We start from the raw sequence: 20,192 nt of genomic DNA, 5'->3' as shown, positions 1-20,192 counted from the left end.
GAACAGAAAGAAGCAAGATGTTTGTCAATGGTAGTGTTGTGTATCAAGTAATTACTGTGTGTTGGAATAAGTGTTGGACAATACAAACTCTGAATTAGCTGTGACTTGAGGAACCCTGAAGATTGTCATGATATCCCTGGAGTTCCTCAAGGAACCATGGCTAATCAATGGTTTATATCTGCACTTTGGATTTGCTGAGGGGTTGCTAAAGAAACCATTATTATTGGTTCAACTTAGCAACATGTCCTGGAAAAACCTGAAGTGGAGTTGGGATTTAGTAACGGTGTGGTTTTGGCCAACCATTAGAGCTTGAATGTTGACAGTTTTATAGCTTTGTGAGACTAACATTGGAGCATTTTCTGAACAGTTTCTGATGTAAATAATCAACGTTTTTGTAGTAACACTTTATTACAGTTAGTAAGCAACTGTTTATATTAACAATAGTATATTACAATATAAATATATGCCTAAACTTTTAAAGCAACATTTTCATTTGCAGTGTGCACAACATTACGAAGCAGAATGATATGGCTCAAATCAGTCAGGCCACCACCTCTAAAAAACTTTATTAAATAAAAAAAAAAAAGCTATTTCTGGGTTACTAACCGGAAAATTACGTGGCAATTTCTAGAAATCCATAAAGTTTTTCCAGATACCTTTACTTCAAACTGAGACCCAAATAAACTGGTCCTGTGTTCAGTCCCATCCCAAGCTACCTGGATACCCAAGCCTGAACACTAACAGCCAGATTGGTGGCAGAGCAGGAGGAGACAGTGACATGGAACAGGGCACTCTACTACCACTTGTTCACCAACCAACGCTTTCCAAGGACATCACAGCTCCATTCCACTGGCTCTCCAGTGGCAGGTTATCATTAGTGTACTTGTAAGAGCCTAGCCGAGGTTAAAGCAGGGGAATTGTAGGCTTTCATATGCCCGGACTGGTCCACAGGAAGCCAGAGGGTTTGTACTGTAATTTAGCCGAAGTAAAGAAGATAGTGGGCTCGTATAATGACCAGTTTGTGTAAAAGCATTAATCAGAGAGCCAGCGGATGCAGAAAAGATATGACAGCGAGAGAGAGAGCATTTGTTTGTGTGCATGTGTGCGTGCATGCATGTATCTGTGTGTGTGCGTGTGTGTGTGTGTGTTGTTGCACATTCACATTTATTTTGCTTTAGATTTTTCTAAAGGGTATATCCATTTCCTCACAGGAACAAAGATAATACAAAATTATGTTTAATAATACACTTCGCACTAACATTTATTTTAAATAATGTATTTTAAAGAGCCCTCTGTGAACAACAACAAAACAACTAACAGATTTCACATAATGTGAAATCCAATGAAACAGTTACTGTCACTGGCAACGTGGATAATTTATATTGGTAATAGAATAACCATCTCACCAAACAGTGGCTTACAGAAAACACCAAATAATATTTTTTGAGGATGTCTTTTTATATACATGCAATATATATATTGCAATATATATGTATAAGTATTTAAAACTATATATATATATATATATATATATATATATATATATATATATATATATATATATATATATATATATATATATATATTGTTTTAAATACTTGTAAGGAACATGAATTATTAATTGAATAATGGAACTGTTTTACAAAGGTTTTCATCTTTGATTATTTTTGATTATCATTATCCTCATAAATTAGACCTTTCTAATCCGTTGTTCATGCTGCTTTATTACCATAACATCAATAACAATCAAATGACATTAAAGGACATTGGTCTGGTTCATAATTTCTTTTAAGGATATTCTAGAAGCTGACACATTTTCATGTCTAATAAAAAAACAGTTGAGTCGAGAAAGGATGCCATTGTTTCAGAACATTGCTAGTAAATGAAGTGAAAATAATGGAGAGCCGACACAAGAACACTGAGGCTGTTGCCATGATATCGCACAAGAGAAGCAAAGACACAGGAGCGGCTTAACAGTGTATGAATGAATAAACATATAATTCATAAATTAAAGGGTACAATGTATCCAAGCATATGTATCTATTTAGTTCTTTTTGAATTTCATACCTGAAAATCAATCCTCCATCTCTGTCTCCCTTAGCAACAGGTTATAATCCATAGTTACGAGAGGTGGTTGCTAGGTGCGTTGCCGAGATACAGACCGCTCTCACCATGGCGGCTACGTGGGAGGCCACAGGGTCTTTGATGATGGCAGTGAGACGGCAACTGGTGGACGTAGACATGACAATAATGACGGGGGAATAGACTGGTGTCTTGGAGGGGACATGCATGCGGACAAAGAGGAGAGAGACAAAAGGGGCTGTCAGTTTGATAGGAGAGGAAGGAGGAAACAAAGGATCATGTAAAACATCTAAATGGACAGTCTGCTAACCTTTATTTAGTGATGGTAACCTCTGCTGTTGATTACACTCAGAGACTTTGGATGTGTGGGTGTGTGGTTTATTGTCTCTTTATTCTGTGTGTCTGTGACTTGATATATGTGTTTTTGTTCTGACAGGATCTGGTCACACCCATTGTACTCGGAGATGCATAGAGACAGATCACTGCTCAAATAATATGTTCTCTGACTTCTTCACCTGAGGAAGAGAGTCCTCCACACTACGGCGCTGGGGATATATTCTAAGACAGATGTGTTTGTCTCTTAAGTGTAACTGCACAAACACTGACGCTGTAATATTGCTCTCATAGAGGCAACAGTTTGTCAGTGGAGTCAGTTAGCCAACCATGAAAGAACAGTGCATGTGCAATGGTTGTGGATGAGCTAGCAAGAGGTGGTGTCTCTATGTATATGTATATATACCCTCCAGGGGGCAGTAGTACTATCCACACACCACAGCCACCACCGGCTCCTGCTGAGATAAAAGCCACAGTGCTAAGCCATACACCCAGTGCATAACTCTCACACTGTCTTTAGGACAGACATCTCCAAGGATATTAGTAGGCTAGTAGGATGTCACAAGATGAATAGCCCACCTATGGTAAGTCTTTCTCCTTACCCTCAGAATGAGTCTTCAGCTCAGCTCTACAGTTAATAGTTTGATCAAAAATATTTCAAATAAAATAAAGTCTTATAAACAGTGGCAAAGACATCAAGAAATTCATTTGGGGATTTGGGTTATTTAGCTGAATAGGGGGCAACAGTTTGCATGGAGTTTTTCCTGTTTGAATAAAGCTGCCATATAAAAACTAAACATGTGATATTAGGCCAGGTTGGTTTAATTCACTATTTTCTTTAGACGCTGTGCTACTATGTGAGCTAGACAGTATAATAATATAATGTAAGAGTATGACGGATATAATAAAATAAAATTAACAAAAAAGAGCCGGCTTAATATCATTTATAAAAATAAGCAAATAACAGAGGAAACAAAGAGCTCCACTTTTTCTAGTTATTATGGTAAAAGAAGATTGTGTTTTTAGATAGTTATAGCGATAATTTATATATATATATTTGTGAATTTCTCAAAATGCCACATTATTTTTTTGGGAAACGCATGGGTCAGCAGCCATGGGTAAAATTAAATACATCTGAAAGCAGAGCAATATGGGAATGATTCTACTTATTCCTATTTGGGAAACAATGGCTGTACATCATCTCATGTCTCGTGCCCAGGAGGCTGTTTTTGGACTGTGATGAGAAGCACTGGCCTGTTCTTTAGGATCCTCAGCTGGATGGAATGTGGTGGCTTATCTAATTGGTTTCAATTCCTAATTGAAATGTAATAAAAATGCATCAGTAGATGTGCTGCCACAATTAACTCATGCAAATCACCTGATGAATTGACGTTAGGGACGTAATTGCAGCTGTTAAAAAATGCATAGATTTTGGCTGGAATAACATCAATTCAAATCAGTTCACAGTCTTTCTTTAACCTATGTGCGAAAGCATTTCTCACCGCTTGGTTTCCTTTTACTAGCATGCAACATCTAAAAAGTACTCAGCTGCCGTTCACAACGTGGCTATGTTAGACTGATTTCACTGCTAAGCTTTAGTATCATACTATATTTATGCAAACCACACTTTTATAGTAGCAATTGTGGAAAAATAATATTAATAATATGTTTCTTATGATCAAAACAGCATTGGTTATAATGGCTTTGTCTGTAGGGTTTACAAAAGCATCTTAGGAAAATGTTCTATGTGCAGACTAGGAATCTGAAAGCTTTGATTTTGCCTTTCACTAAATGTTGTGATAATTATCTGTCAGGCCTGAAAGAAAGGGTTAAAGAGACTTGTGAGTTATTACCTTGTACTGTAGTCATAGCAACATGTTAATAAGTAGCTTCTCTTATCTTCTTTCCCTGCACAGGTTACTAAGATACAAATTGTGTTCAGAGGTGAAAGCATGTTCTAATATTAAGAATGAACTTTAAAGACGGTAATATAAATTATTATTTTTTTAAATGGAGCCGAATTAGGGCAATTCTATTTACAAAGAAATGTTGGAATGAACTAAATGTCACAGTCATAAGAAAAGAAAACAATAGCTACTCTAAGACCACCATGAATAATGCATTGTGCATTATACCAAGTTCTCATTGGTCTACAGAAAATCTAATATAAAACATACTTTAATGATCTGCTTTTATGGCTGACAACTGTCTCGTTCTAGACTGAACCAGTAGGATCATTTTCGAAAGTAAACAGACCAATCAGAGGAGTTGGCCGTCTGTAGTCAAGCCTATCCTGGATACATGGTGGATACAAGGGCAAAGTAAAGTATTGCCTCGGAGTTGCATCATTCTCTTCACTGCTCTATTAGCAAGTGTAGTCTGCCTAGCTCCTTATGAGACCCAGTCAGAATTAGACACACTTCCCTTGGTGCTGCGGCCTTTGTGAACCACTGCATCGTGAGTTCTAATCCAAGTAGGAATGTCCATGATTGAGCAATACAGGAGCATTACAGTAGTTGGTCTTCCACTTTTTAAATTCTACCTTTGAAATACCTTACAAGAGTATTCAGACTCCTGACCAATTCTCAAATTGTATAAAATTACAAATGTTATATTGAAATTGGATCTGTTTGATATTTTATTTCAAAACACTGACTCTCAAAATCAATCATTGCAAGGTGACATTGGTTTTATTTTGGGTAAAAAAGGTTTCTTGAATCATTATTCAACCCATTTACACATTTGCTGCAATAACAACTTCATAGAGTCCTTTGGTAACTATATACTAACTTTGCACATGGTGTTGAAGTGATTTTGGTCAATTTTTCTTCACAGATATGCTTCAGGTTGTTCAGGTTGGTTAGACGTTGCTTGTGCACCTAAATAGTTTCAAATAGTGTCTCAGATTCTCGAATGAATTGAGATCAGGACTTTCACTGGGCCATTGTTTCATCCTCAAACAACTCAAATGTTGTTTTGGCCTTCTTTGGGATCACAGTCCCACTGAAAAGAAAATATCCTCTAAAGCTTAGGTTTTTTTGCAGACTAAATCAGGTTCTCTTGCAGTATTTCCCTGTATTTTGCTCCCTCCGTTATGCCTTCAATTTTAAAGTTCCTGCTATTGAGAAGCATCCCCACAGCATGATGCTCCAACCACTACAATTTACAGTAGTTATTGTGTGTGTTGATGCAGGGGCATGTGTTAGGTTGGCATCATATATAACGCTTTGAGTTTGGCCAAAAGAGCTCTCTGTTGGTGTTATCTGATGACAAAAACTACATCACAGCTGGGACACTCTCTTTTGAGTGATGGCTTCTTTCTGGCCACCTTCAAATACAGAATATTTTGCAGAGCTCTTGATGCGGTTGACTGGTACACAGCTGGTGTTTACCAGTGCTGTGATGTGGCTTTCAGTTACTGATTATTGATTCAACTGTGTTCATCTATGCACTTGGATATTTTTTTTTTAATCTATGCTTTTGAATTTCTTCTACTCTAACATCTGTAGAAAGGCAAAGCAGCATGGTATACTGTATCTGGATGTTTCAGCCCTGATGCTGAGGCATGCATATATAACACATGACCTTAGTTTAGAACTGACATAAAGGTGGGTGGTACCATCGGATTTCTATGATTAGAAGACAGACACCACTATTTGCTATAAGAGAAGCCAATTCTAATTGTCAGCTACTCCTCAAGCCCAGCAATGTGTTTTTCATGTGATTTTAATCTAACCACATCCCAAGGTATTTGTGATAGAGAACAGCTTCCATAACTGAACCGTCCAGGGTAGTAACATTGAAATCATCTAAATCTTGATTTTAGGACATAGAGAAAAGCATATATTTCATTTTATTTGCGTTTACCACTAGCTTAAGATCCATAAAGGATTTACAGACATAATTCATATACAGAGTGAAGAACAAAGGACCTAAAATTGAACCCTGGGGAACTCCTCTGTGAATTACTTATGTAACATCTGTAATTTCTGAAAATTCGAAAATTGCTCAAGGGTTTGAATAGTTTTGCAAGGCACTGAATAGTTACATATATATATATATATATATATATATATATATATATATATATATATATATATATATATATATATATATAATTATACAGATGAAATATTTTGTTCACTTTTCATGCATTTTTATCTTAGAGATGTTAAAAAAACATCACAGAAGGTGCCTTGCATATTAACATTTTAATGTTATCTAAAATGTTTATATATATATATATATATATATATATATATATATATATATATATATATATATATATATATATGTTATAATGTTAATATGCAATGCTCATTCTGTGATGTTTTTTTACAACCTCTAAGATAGAAATGCATGAAAAGCGAACAAAATATTTGATCTGTATAATTACAGTATTTAAAGGTAATCCTTATGAAACACATGTAGTAAAACCCCACATCTCTGTGACTTTCCTTTCATTGCCATTTTCTTGCCCTTCCAAAGGCATCTGCCTTTTTGTAGAGAAAAAAGTGCATTGATTTAAAAGAAAGACAAACCATATCCATACTGACACAACAAACAAACAGACAAGCAGCTTGACTCCTGGAAGCTGGGAAGACACAGTGGGGAGCTTCTGGCTTGTTTTTGATGATAATGCCTGATCCCTCTGTTCTCTGTGTCAATGTTCCTCTCTGTCCTCTCAGCTCAGCCATCAAGAGGCTGACAGAAAGACAGAAAGAGTTTAAGGCCTCTCTAACACTCTACCGCCTGCCAGGGAAATGTCTGTCCCCAAACCGCCCTGTCCTTCCTGTGGACTGCTTTGTGTGTATGTGTGTGTGTTCTAGCAGTTGTTTGTGTGTTTGGAGATTTCCCCCCATAGTATGAGAGGCACTGATTGTGTGCACATTAATCATGGCGTGTGGATAAAGCCAGATAACCAGAGAGTAAAAAAGCTACAGTGTGTTTTAAGACCCTGTGGTTTAACCTGCCAACCGAAGGTGGCAGGTGAAACAAAACTACCCCACCAAACACCAAAAGAGATTTCAACAAGGACTCTCCAGAACACTGGAAACAGTCTTGGGACTGGCCTAATGGTGGGACGGGAGAATGTCTTATCATCGTAGCAACCCAGTCGACCTTTACGGCCCTCTGACTTTGCCGTGGTTGTTTTAGTTTATTCTGCTTACATCTAGAGAAAACAGAAATGCAGCTCTACTTCTCCAATACTGATTAAAGGCCTTGTTCTCCCACCGGGCTTCATGCTGGTCTGGGTTCCTTCGATTTCTGTCTTGATTACTCGATTGGAGTCATTGATCGGAGGGGAACTTTAATGACCTATTATCTCAAGTGTTAATCAGTTGTTGACAGACAGTTCTGTCTAGGACCAGCGGGGCTTACTGAGACAGTTGGCCAGAGAGGAGAGGACCAGTGTTCACTGGACTCACCAGGACTCAATGAGCCAAGCGCTGTAAAAGCAGGAAGCATGTGAACATAATGGTCAGGGGGCGGTGGGGTCTTGTTTGATGTGTTTGGTTCATTCGTTGTGCTCAAACCTTTTGCTCTCACTCTGTTTTATATTTTATTGGTATGTTTTCACCACCCTGTGAATTTCCCTAAAATGAGATATATGAGATATAAAAAAAAAAATCTTTGTTGCATGGCCTTTCTGTATGTACATTTAATTATTTATGGACATGACATAAATTCAAAAGAAACGTGGAGTGTTGTAAAATATTACCTAGGACACACATATTTTTATGAATGAGGTCCACTGCTGTAAACCTGAGTTAGTGTTTGGAAGTATGGAATGGAAAAGTAATGTGTTCAGCTGTATAGTTAAATGACCGTGTCATCATTGATCATCTAAACCCCAGACATTACATATTTTGTCAAACAAACACTACTGTTCAGAGTTTGAGGTCACTTTGAAATGTCCTTGTTTTCCATGAATACATCCAGTGGCGTCGTTAGCCCATTCAAAACCTTGTACTTTCTGTCCCAGGCTGGGTGGAAGGGCGGGCCAAGCCCCGAATGTATTGTGATCCTAGTGACACCTCTGAAAACATCTACGAAATTAGTTTGAATAGGAAATAGTAAAATGAATATGAAAATATAGTCATTGACAAAGTTCAAAATAATGATTTAATAATTAAGGTCCTTCAAACTTTGCTGTCATGAAAAAATCCTCCATTTGCAGCAATTACAGCCTTGCAGACCTTTGGCATTCTAGTTGTCAATCTCTTGAGGTTATCTGAAGAGATTTCACCCCATTCTTCCTGAAGCACCGCCGACAAGTTGGGCACTTCTTACGTACCATATGTTCAAGCTTCTTCCACAGCAGGTCAATAGGGTTGAAATCCAATAACTGTGCTGGCCACTCCATTATAGAAAGAATACCAGCTGAATAAATAAATAGTTTTAGCAAAGTTTGAAGGTCTGCTTTGGGTCGTTGTCCTGTCATATGAGGAAATTGACTCCATTTAAGCGCCATCCATGGGGTATGGCATGGCGTGGCAAAATAGAGTGATTTCTTTTTCTGTCCTTTTCAAGATCCCCTTTTCCTGTAAAAATCTCCCATTTTACCACACCAAAGCACTCCCAAACCATCACATTGCCTTCACCATGCTTGACAGGTGGCGACAAGCATGCTTCCAGCATTTTTTCATTTAGTCTGTGTCTCACGAATGTTCTGCTTTATGATCCATAACACCTCAGACTTTTTTCCTATATCCCTCTGTCCAGTGTCTGTGTTATTTTGCCCATCTTAATCTTTTCTTCTTATTGGCCAGTCTGAGATAGGTATTTTTCTTTGCAACTCAGAAGGCATCTCTTCACTGTTGATGGTGAGACAGTGAAGAGATGTTTTTTGCGGGTACAATTTAATGGAACTGCCAGCTGAGGACTTATGAGGCGTCTGTTTCTCAAAGTAGACACTCTAATGTATTTATCCTCTTGGTGACTGGTGCACCGGGGCCTCCCACTCCTCTTTCTATTCTGGTTAGAGTCTATGTGCACTGTTCTGTGAAGGGAGTAGTACACAGCGTTGTACGAGCTCTTCAGTTTCTGGGCAATTTCTCACATGGTATAGCCTTCATTTCTCAGAACAAAAATAGATTGACAAGTTTACAGTTTTCGGCTGTACTAACATAATTGCAAAAGGGTTTTCTTATGCTCAATTAGCCTTTTAAAAAGATTAGCTTGCAATGCAAACACAGCATGCCATTGGAACACACATGCTGATAATGGGCCTCTGTACGCCTATGTAAATATTCCATAAAGAATTTGTCATTTCCAGCTACAATAGTCATTTACAACATTAACAATGTCCACACTGTATTTCTGATCAATAAAATGTAATTTTAATGGACCAAAAATTGCTTTTCTTTTGAAAACAAGCAAAATTCGAAATGACCCCAAACTTTTGAATGGTAGTGTACCTTCATCCAGAATTACAAATGACCCCCCACTTATGAATTCTATTGAAACATGTGCAGATCAAAAGCTCTAAATACGCTTAGATATCAATTTCACATTGATTTATTTACCCCCTGTGGTTAAAGCTTTCCTTTTGATGCATTGTTATAAAGAAAGAATTGAAATAGAGAGAGGGAGAGAGAGACACAAAGTGACAGGTAGTTAAACGCACAGTGAGTCGTGGGTGTGTGTATGCATAGATGCTTGCCCCCATCTTCATTACCTGAGACAACAGAAGGATACGCTTTGACAAAGAGTATCTCTGACCGCCTGTGCTGACATTTGGAGGAGGTGACGAGAGCTGTCACAGCCATTTAACCAAGATACATTAAGACCAGAAGACCCATGACTGGAACCGCATAAATGAAAGCCCTGGCTGGGGTTCTAATGCAAATTCAAGTGGTGATGCTGTTTTACTCTTTATGACTGCTTAGGGTACGTCACTTGAAATACATGAAAAGCATATTATCTGTACTTAAATTAATGGCCCTTCTTTTTAAAATCCATGCAGATGTTTGATTGTAATTAGTGAGACTTATTCTTTAGGACACTACTCTTACATGGATTAAGATGCAAACTTCATTTTAGCTTTAACCTTCCTTTTATGTTCAGGTCAATTTGATCACAGGGTTTAAATTTGCTCACATTAAATGTTATGTATTTTTTCACCATGACGGTTCATATACTAATATGCAAGTAGGTTTTAAACTTGTAAAACATGTAAAAAGAATGTACATGTTACTTATTTATCTAGAATTTGAACAGTTGAGTCTATCAAAAAAAAACTTTATTCAAATAATTTAAAAAATGCAGAATACATACTGGGAGGTTGAAATTCTATATTTATTATCCTGAATAATATGTTCTTCTTCCAAATGACCCCAGGCAATTATGCAGTATTTAGCCAGATCAAACAAAATGGAATGAAGAGCACCACTATATAAGTGCTCATTTCGTAAACAAAAATAGTGATGAAAATATTTAAAAAATAGCCCACCTATTTTTCTGTGGCAGTTGATGAGATGATAATCACTAAATAGATTCAGAAAAGACAATAACTAAACAAAAACTTTGGTTGACATAAAAGAGTCAGAAAATTATCTGACGAAAGTCTTGTATGGCTACCATAATTAGATAGGAGTATTTTAGAAAGAGTTTCTCAGTGTCCAATCAAAAGCATGAATAGGCATTAGCAGATTTTGTCTGACTCTCAAATCGCATACTACATACTACATACTACGTACTACAAGTACCATGTATTTTGTGGATGATGGTGAAGTACATAGTATTTAGTATATAGTAAGCTAATATGCCAGTATTGGGACTGATTGAGACATACTACCTTGTCATAAAATTTGACAATTTTGTCACACATTAACATCACGCCACGTTTGAATATTTAGCTAGACCCCATTAAGCATTGTGTAAAACTTACCAACTTTTTTTACGAAGTATTACTTCCACCATAGCAGCTATGAACTGTATGTCATTTGCCATCTGGCATACTATAGTAGCCTATGCAAGCATGCGATTTGAGATTCAGCCTTTGTTTACTTTCTCATCCCAATATTGCAATGCTACTAAGGGTGGAAACATGTCATGCCCAGGTCATTCCATAGATACCTGTGATTGTCCTCCATAGGCGAATTGGTATGATCATAAAAAGTTATGCATAAAAGATGAAATGTAAACGTGAAATTAGATCTGTGAATGTACAAACACCCTGATACAATGACTGACTAATATATATTGCTTGTACAAATCTAGTTTTACAATTCTAAAGTACAACGTCACGATTCACGCAGTTTCATCTCATCCTCCCAAAAAACATAACTGAAACTTTCTGGGAGTGCTCATGTAACAGCCAAAGGCAGCATGTGAACAACAGGAAATTAGAGAAACTAGAAATAGGTAGGTTAATGTGCAATAAAAAAATATTTAAACATATAGAAAATGTATTATTGTGTAGGCCTACACAACTTGCTGTGCTCTCAAATACTCAAACAGCGCTGCTGTTTGGGTCTTCGTTTTTTTTTTTTGCTAGGTTGTTGCGGTAAAATGAGATCTTGTTAAAATACTGAATAACTAAAACTAAATGTTATGCAATCACTACAGTAGTTCCAGGCCACACACAGCTATCATAAAATATGATGAAATAGCACATGCCATACTTTAATATTTAACGCAATATCGTGATCTGAATCACTTAAATATATTTTGCAGCTCAGATGGATATTCAGTGCAAGGCCTTTCTGGGTACTTGTCAATTTCACACACAAGTAATTTACTTAATACTTAAACGCATTATAGACTACTGTTGCAATGTCAGTATGCTGTCTTAAAAAACAGCTGTGGACTTTTATTTTGAATATGAAATTGGGAATCGTTCTATGGTACAGCATTGTGCCAGCGATTCAACTTAGTGTTGCTAGTTTCATAGGTTTGAAGAGCTACATTTGGGTCATATCTTTGCAGGTCCCATTTTACTGACAAAAGTTTGTACATAGAAAAAAATTACCCGTAAACAAATAAAAGGAGACTGAAAGTCAGAATTGAACATCTGAAAAGTCTTAATAGGGTGTTTGTATGTTCACAGATCTAATTTCATGCTAACGATCATAACAAGACTTACGCTTCACCTTTTGGCAGATATCTAACTCCACAGAGTTCTTGCTAATTAGGCTTCATTTTGGAAATTCCACACATAACTCACTGTGCACAACGCTGCGCTAAAAATGTAAATTATCATATTAACATTATAAGCTAAACATTTGGATATGCTCCATCAACCTGATTTGATATTTTGTATTGCTCTAATTAACTATTCATTCAAAATGTGTATAGCCCCACTATGCTATAGCTACAATATGTTGTGAAAGTTGTTATATTTCCTTCTGATTACCAGTCACTGCTGTCATCACTGATTTCACTGGACAAATACATAGCATTTCAGTTGTTTCAAGTGTTTCAGTTGTTTCAAATACACAGCATTTCAGTTGTTTCAAGTGTTTCAGTTGTTTCAAGTGTTTTAGAGTTGTTCAATAAATGTAATCTCATACAGTCAGTTATTATTTTTTTCATTGATTATTGCCCTTCATCTGTTAGAGATTATAGAGTTATTCTAACAATTTGCGAAGAGAATCATCCAATAATATTTATGTAGATAATTTTTTTGGGTAGAACAAGACTATGTTTGTATACATGGAAATCAATGATATGTTTACTGTAGTTTAATGAGGCTATACATTTCATTTGACTAAAATGTGTCTAAAACATAAGGGCATTTTGTTGGCTAAAAGGGTTCACTGTGTTTGTTATTTTGACAATAACTAGACCAAATCATAATTTAAATGATACAAATGTGACTAAAACCTTCAGATATTTTAGTCAAAATGTTTGAACATGATCAGCTATGGGCCAAATTTACTATTCTGAATGTTCAAAGATGCAAATTTGGATTTCTCTGGAGCATCAGACAAATTCTGAACTAATGCTGCTGGCAATACTACACACACTTTTTGACATCAACTAAATGTCTGCATTGATTGTCATACTGAATGTTATAAACGGTAGTGCAGAGGAAGATTGCAGTTTCAGCCATCGGGGGAATTGTCGGCATGCAGTGCAATGTTATGAAAGATCGTCCATGTGACAGGCTGTAAAGCAAGCAGTTGCACTGACAACTAATATATGCCGGTTCTTTCAAATGCATTTTTCTCTCATCTATGCCTATTGGTTTCTTTTCTATCTGAGTTGCAACAATGTAGTCATTTTTCCTCCTTAAAGATGTTGCTATCAAACTTTTAATATTCTGCAATCCTGAAGGAAAAACTGCCTCCAACAATACCCTGGAAAGCTACTCAGGGCATGGACGACTTGCTAGCCCCTGCTGAGTGTTCTCTGGTTATCATGAGGCAGCATCGCAGCTCACCATAGTACTAGACCAATGGGTAAGATTTTCATTGTTTTGAGCAATAATTTTTGTGTTTTGTGTTGTTGGCTTTGTTTTCAATTAGCTGCCCGAGGTAGCTGCCTAACCTTAGGAACATAATGAGAAGGAACAGGCAGATGCATCATAAAGCTACTGCAAGCCAAGTATGTTCAGGAATATATTAACAGAGACACTTTTCTTTGCTGAAAGAACATTGAGCTGGATTCTAACCCATCGCAGTAGTACATGTGTGCCAGAGGCAGTGGCCTAGACATTCAGACTACCCTAGTTCAAATTAAAACACAGTATAACTCCGTTCAGAAGGTCCAATCTACATCTCTCTTAGGAACAAAACCATTTGATATTTTTTTATTAAACTTTTTAAAATGTATACATCTGGCTCAAATTAACATCCAACCATCAGTATATCATATTAAATGGAAGTGCCCGAAAAAAAAAAAAAAAAAACTACACTTAGCCACACTTTGAGGTTGAAATAACAAAAAAAAGGATTAGGGAAATTATAAAAGAAACGTGTTTGTTCTATTTAAATATTTCTCATTGAACCCACACACAAATTGATTTATTAGAAATATACAGATGAAAACATTTACAATTTACAAAGACTTCACAGGGGCTTTATGTCTCTTTATCCTTTTTGTAAAGCACGGAGATTAAGTGTGCATGTCCGTGTGTATTCCTATGTCTCCAACCTGGATCTATGCTGAGCCCTTTGCTAGCTGGTCCTGCATCCTTCTCTTTAATTATCTCCCCCTTTCAATCCCAACATCTTCAAGTCTCATCAATGCTTCTTAATTTCCGTCAATACAGGCAGAGACCTGAGCTCTCCCCGCCTGTCCAGTCACCATGGAAACCTCACCTCTGACAACAAAGAGCTCTGTAAGACACCAGAGCTCTGTATTCTCCTTGATTAGATATTGATTAAGCTTTTGTAATACATAATACGTTCAGAAGGATTGGGCAGCTTTGCTTACCCACTGTCCACCCCAGTTTTCCATTTACTTATAAGCTTTTGTGAATTCAGAATCTGCATGCTAAGACGGATGGAATCGAAAATGTAGCGCCCTTTGTCCTGTCATTTTAGAAAGCCCTTCAGGGACGTAAAGATGCACAAAGCAACTACTACTTTACAGAGGATTACTGCTAGCTGTGGGTCATTCTAGACTAATCTCAGCCTTGAATATATCATAGTGAACAAATAGAAGCTTTTGAGTGGCATACATATAGCGTATGCTTAGTGTTTCCAACCTGTTACCCATTACAAATATACATGCTAATATGCCTGGTTGTGGGTACCAAAGGTGACATGCTTGAGAGCCCCTAATCGAGGAATTGAATGATTAATGGAGCGTAAACACCCTCTGCTCAATGCATGCGAAAGGACAAGGATTTACAAGTCAGTGTGGTAAATACAACAAGGTAGGACAACATAGTCAGAATGACAAAGTAAGACAAATCTTGTTAACGTACCTGTGTTAGCGGATGCAGATGGGGGGAATGTATTTTATATTGTATTTCAATAGTTAAGTTGTTTCTTTCTCCCTAACACTAGGCATCTATCAGGTATGGCCTGAACTATCAGAGAAGTAGCTGTCACCCTTATTTGAATGTGGAATCTAAAGAGGTGCACACTTCAGGAAATGTCAATCTCCATTATGATGAACTGTATAGAAGCATTTCTAATTACCTCCCTCAAGTCCATAATTGTGTTGACTTCATCAGTTCTGTTGAGGTCTGATTGTTAGTTATTGGACATGAATCAGCCAGCAGTTGGCCATTGTATTGAAAGGGGCTGCAAATCGTTGTGTTCTGTCAGAGTAAGATGTTCTGGAAGACAGTGGTCACAAAAAAGTTTGTAACACCCCAACCATGTGTGCTAGAAACAAGTATTTCACATCATATGAAAGAAGGATGTCTTGGCTACATGTTGGCATTGTTCATTTTTGTCTCAATTTTCAATAGCTTTTTTATCTTACAGAACCAACTGTCATGGCCAAACTGTTTATGTTTCAAACTGCTAAGTACTTCAGAATTCTAAGAACACAGAGGATCTGTAATTTATTCTCTGTTATCCACACAAGCTTTTGAGGAACCGTTTGAATGTAGACACGTCCTTTTCAGTTTTTCAAACTGTTCAATTACTGAATATATTCAAATATGGTTAGAGAACATGATCAAATATGGGTAGAGAGAAACTTTTTTGAAATTATATTTTTGGCTGAATTCCTCTCAGACAGGTTACTTTATAAAGAATATATGGAATATCTATTTTACCATATTCAAATCATTTTTAAAATATGTTTAGGAAAAAGCATGAAAGGGCAATAGAATTGTAATGAAAAAAGGAATTTTCATAACCCAAATCAAATCCCTAACTGATCCATGTTATGCATATTGTAAAAAAAGCTGTATATATTAAGTTAGTACAAATGGGAAAATTAGGGAAAATAAATCTGACCCTTTCAAATAACAGTACACAATCATAAAACCACCCCTCCCCTTGATTATCTCCTCATAAGAGCTTTATCAACCAGTCTTTAATTGGTGTTCTACAAGAGAACAGATCAAAGAGTTTTGTTTTACTCCTATCTCCTATCTTCTTTCCCCAACCCCTCCTTCCCAACAACAAACAAAACCAAAGGCTGTTAGCTGTGTTTCATTGGCTTTAGGGGAAACAGGACAGATTGAGTATCAACAGTGGTAGCCAGCTGCTGAAGCTTATAGCTCAGAAGCAACACTGTGTAATCTCAGGGGTATGAGAGAGACACAATTGAAAAAGCAGAAATAATTCAGCGAAGGCTCACTCGAGGAACTATCCAGTTTGTCAGGAGGAATCATGGACTGTCTGTAGCACAATGAGGAAGTCTCCGGAGACGTAGACCTGGAGTCAACATGTGAATAGCTACGAGTTACTGTCCCAAATGGGCCTTTTGCTTTTTTATTGTCTGCAGATTGAACCACTATAAATCTATTTCCACACCTATACCATCCTCAGGACCAATAAACCCAAGCTATCTTTAGTGTCAGAGGGGACAATGTGGTCACTGAGCCCGTTGGGAATGCACTTCAGTCAGGGATTTCACGTTTTTCAACTGAGTGTGTGACCTTTGAACTGGGACCGTGACTTGTGACCAGCTTACTGCTGGTCCCTAAAAAGGGACACTTACTTTCCATAGACAAGCTTCTATTTTGCTCAAGTCTCCAGCTGCAGCATCTGTCCACATCGCAAACCTTTTCAACTTCACCTCTGCTTGGTTATGGCCTATGAGATAACATCTACTGATTAATTCATAGATCTATTGATATACAACTTCTTATGACTCATATCCCGACAAATACAAACACACGAGTCATCCTGTTTTTAACTATAACACCTAAGATGCCTGAATATCCATTTAAGTTTAATCAATTCACAATTTACTCTCAGCCCTCTTCCAATTTCCATCCCATTATTATGCATTATTTGCCCTTTTTAAACAATATCCTACTAACTCGTCTAATTTGGTATTCAGATATGGTTAGTGATATTATCTCAATTAATATAATGATGTGTTCTAAATGCATTCTCTGTATAATTCATATAGTACAAAGCCCCCACAAAAAGTGCAGAGGCCCAGGGAAGCTAGCCCACTAGCCTGTGGCTGGTACTTGTCAGTCCCGACAAGTAGAAATTGCACCTTACTAGGGGGAATTTGGTATTCTGTTTTTCGACCCAGGCCAGTATAAAAATTTGCACCTACTAATTGGGCTGGCAAACACCCCAAAATCCTTAAGTTACATTCCAATGCCATGGCAAATAACCCAAATATTGTTACATGGTACTGGAGTTACATTCCAATGCCATGGCAAATAACCCAAATATTGTTACATGGTACTGGAGTTACATTCCAATGCCATGGCAAATAACCCAAATATTGTTACATGGTACTGGAGTTACATTCCAATGCCATGGCAAATAACCCAAATATTGTTACATGGCACTGGAGTTACATTCCAATGCCATGTCACAATATGCTATTTTTAGTTAATCAAACTGTAGTGAACTGTACCTGATTGAATCAAGATGGACACAATCTTTTAAGTTAATCGGACTGTAGTGGAGTGTGCATGACTGAATCAATGAAAGACGGACAATGCAGGCTCAATCTTCTACAGGACTGTGCTTTATTTTAGTCTAAGTTGAATATAATGAACTAGAGAACTACAGAGTTCAAGGAGCACTATGGAAGAAACCACCCCGAATGAGGGAAAAACAGACCCGTGCCAACACTTAGTCAAATTACAGCTCTGTTTCAAGAAAAGAAAAATAATAAACCAAGTTTCAAAGTTTGTTAAAGTAAAAATGTGAAAGATATACAGAACAATATCACTCAACTAAAAAAACATCAATAAATCAACAGATAAGCACCAGAAAGTAATAATGATTGATGAAACACAAGTTAAAATGAACATTTTCCAGGAAAAAATAAACTAAGTTAATGAAAGGAGAGAGCGAAGCTGGGAATGTAAAGTCTCATGATGCAAAGTACAGTGGATGACTTTCACTTTTCTAGAAATCTGAATAGTTTCTCAGAGGCTCTCATTTCATGTTTGATTAGGGCAACGCTGCCCTGTTGGTTTCATGTGGTAAAATTTGGTCCTTGTAACCGATGGAAATGGAAAAATACTGTATGACCCCGTCCTTATTGGTGTCAGAAGTGGGATTGAGGCAAAACTGACACAAGGCAATCTTTTCAACTGACAGCTGGATTTCAGTTCAACAGAAACTCATCATCTCTGCAGGTAAAAAAACAGAGCATATGAAGAAGCATCAACACAAAATAACTAGTAATGGCATACCCAGAATACAATGCAACACGTCTTCACAGGTAGTACTGTAGAAGAGAATGGACTGTGTTTTAAAGCAGCCTTCCCTCTTCTGATCCGTTTGATGTCAAGGCCATTGGTTGACCTAACCATGGGTTGACTTGACCATAGGCTGACCTGACCAGACCAAAACAGTGTTGTGGAACTTTCAATCTATTATTGGCACATTTTGTTCAGGGGTGTTGGAGTCAACCACAGTTATTATATACAAGATAGTCCAGTAATGTTGAAATTGCTCGTGAGAAATTAGGTCTTAGAGCAACTTACTGCATGCAGAGAAGATGAAATCAAAACACATGTATCTTTGAAAAACTTTCTATAAAAACAGTATCCAAGATTAAGAAAGCATGATCAAGCAAGAAATTAATCCATGGTTAACAAACAATGGTCATGGTGAATGACAACTTATCCTTGAAATAAAAAATTGAGAAATGTTCAAAGGTGTTCCAAAAGAACAAAAAGCCTACAATGAAATCCTTCTGAACATGCATTACTTACAGCTGTTAAGTTCTCTTGAAATTGAGTTGTGCAATGGATTCATCTTTATGAATCCACATTACTTTTAATCATCATTTACACTCTTAATTTGTGTACTAAATGTAATAGCTTTCTGTCAACATCTTTTTAAATCTACCCAAGTAATTCCATACTGGTATTGTGCAGCAAAATGTCCCTTCAGCGTGTGTACTGTCAAAGCATATCAGAATAAACCTTGTAACATTAGGTCTATCCCAGCTTCAGCAGATAATAAAAAAGGAAAACAATAAGACAAATAAAAAAAGAACCTTTTACCAACATGAATATAAAATCCATTTTAACATCAGCACTTCAATATACAAGAAATAAAATCATTTTCTTCTCTACATGTTTTTGATAAATTATTGTATAGTTTCCTTCTCATAAAGTCAGTGAAATATATTAACTATTTATTTCTTCTTTTTTTATCGTTCGAACATGATTTAAAAAGAATGAAGGCTTAACTGAATTAAAAAATAAGCTCTATTGTCTGTACAGGAGTCCTGCAGGCAGCTATGCACTCAGTCGGTAGGGAGAGCAGACAATCCACACAGCCAGGCAGGGAGATCTGAAGGATGGGCTTGATGTTCCTTCATTCTAGTATCAGAACATCCAGCTCTCCTGGCCCTCCCACTGTCTCATCATCATACACCTGTGTTCTGGGTTCATATGTACACGTTATCAGACCCAGTCTCACCCTCACCCTCTTCTGACCCCCCCCCCCCCCACCCTGCCCCCAGTGGCCCTGTGAAAGGTGGCGGTGACTGGCAGGCGGCGCCCAGCCCCAGTGGCAAACTACATAGCTAGCGACTGGCAAGCTAACGGCTGCTGTCACTATCACCTGCTCCCCTGCAACGCGCGGCGGGGGAGCAGACTGAGGGGCGTGCCCGCTCTTCACCACATCGAGGTCACATCTCTCCATCTCATCAGCTCCGATTGGACTAATCCAATTAGCTAGTGCACAGGCAATCTTTCAGCTGTCAGA

Source organism: Esox lucius, chromosome 2 (genome assembly GCF_011004845.1).
Source record: "Esox lucius isolate fEsoLuc1 chromosome 2, fEsoLuc1.pri, whole genome shotgun sequence".
Taxonomy (NCBI): domain Eukaryota; kingdom Metazoa; phylum Chordata; class Actinopteri; order Esociformes; family Esocidae; genus Esox; species Esox lucius.
This window is presented reverse-complemented; position numbering follows the sequence as displayed.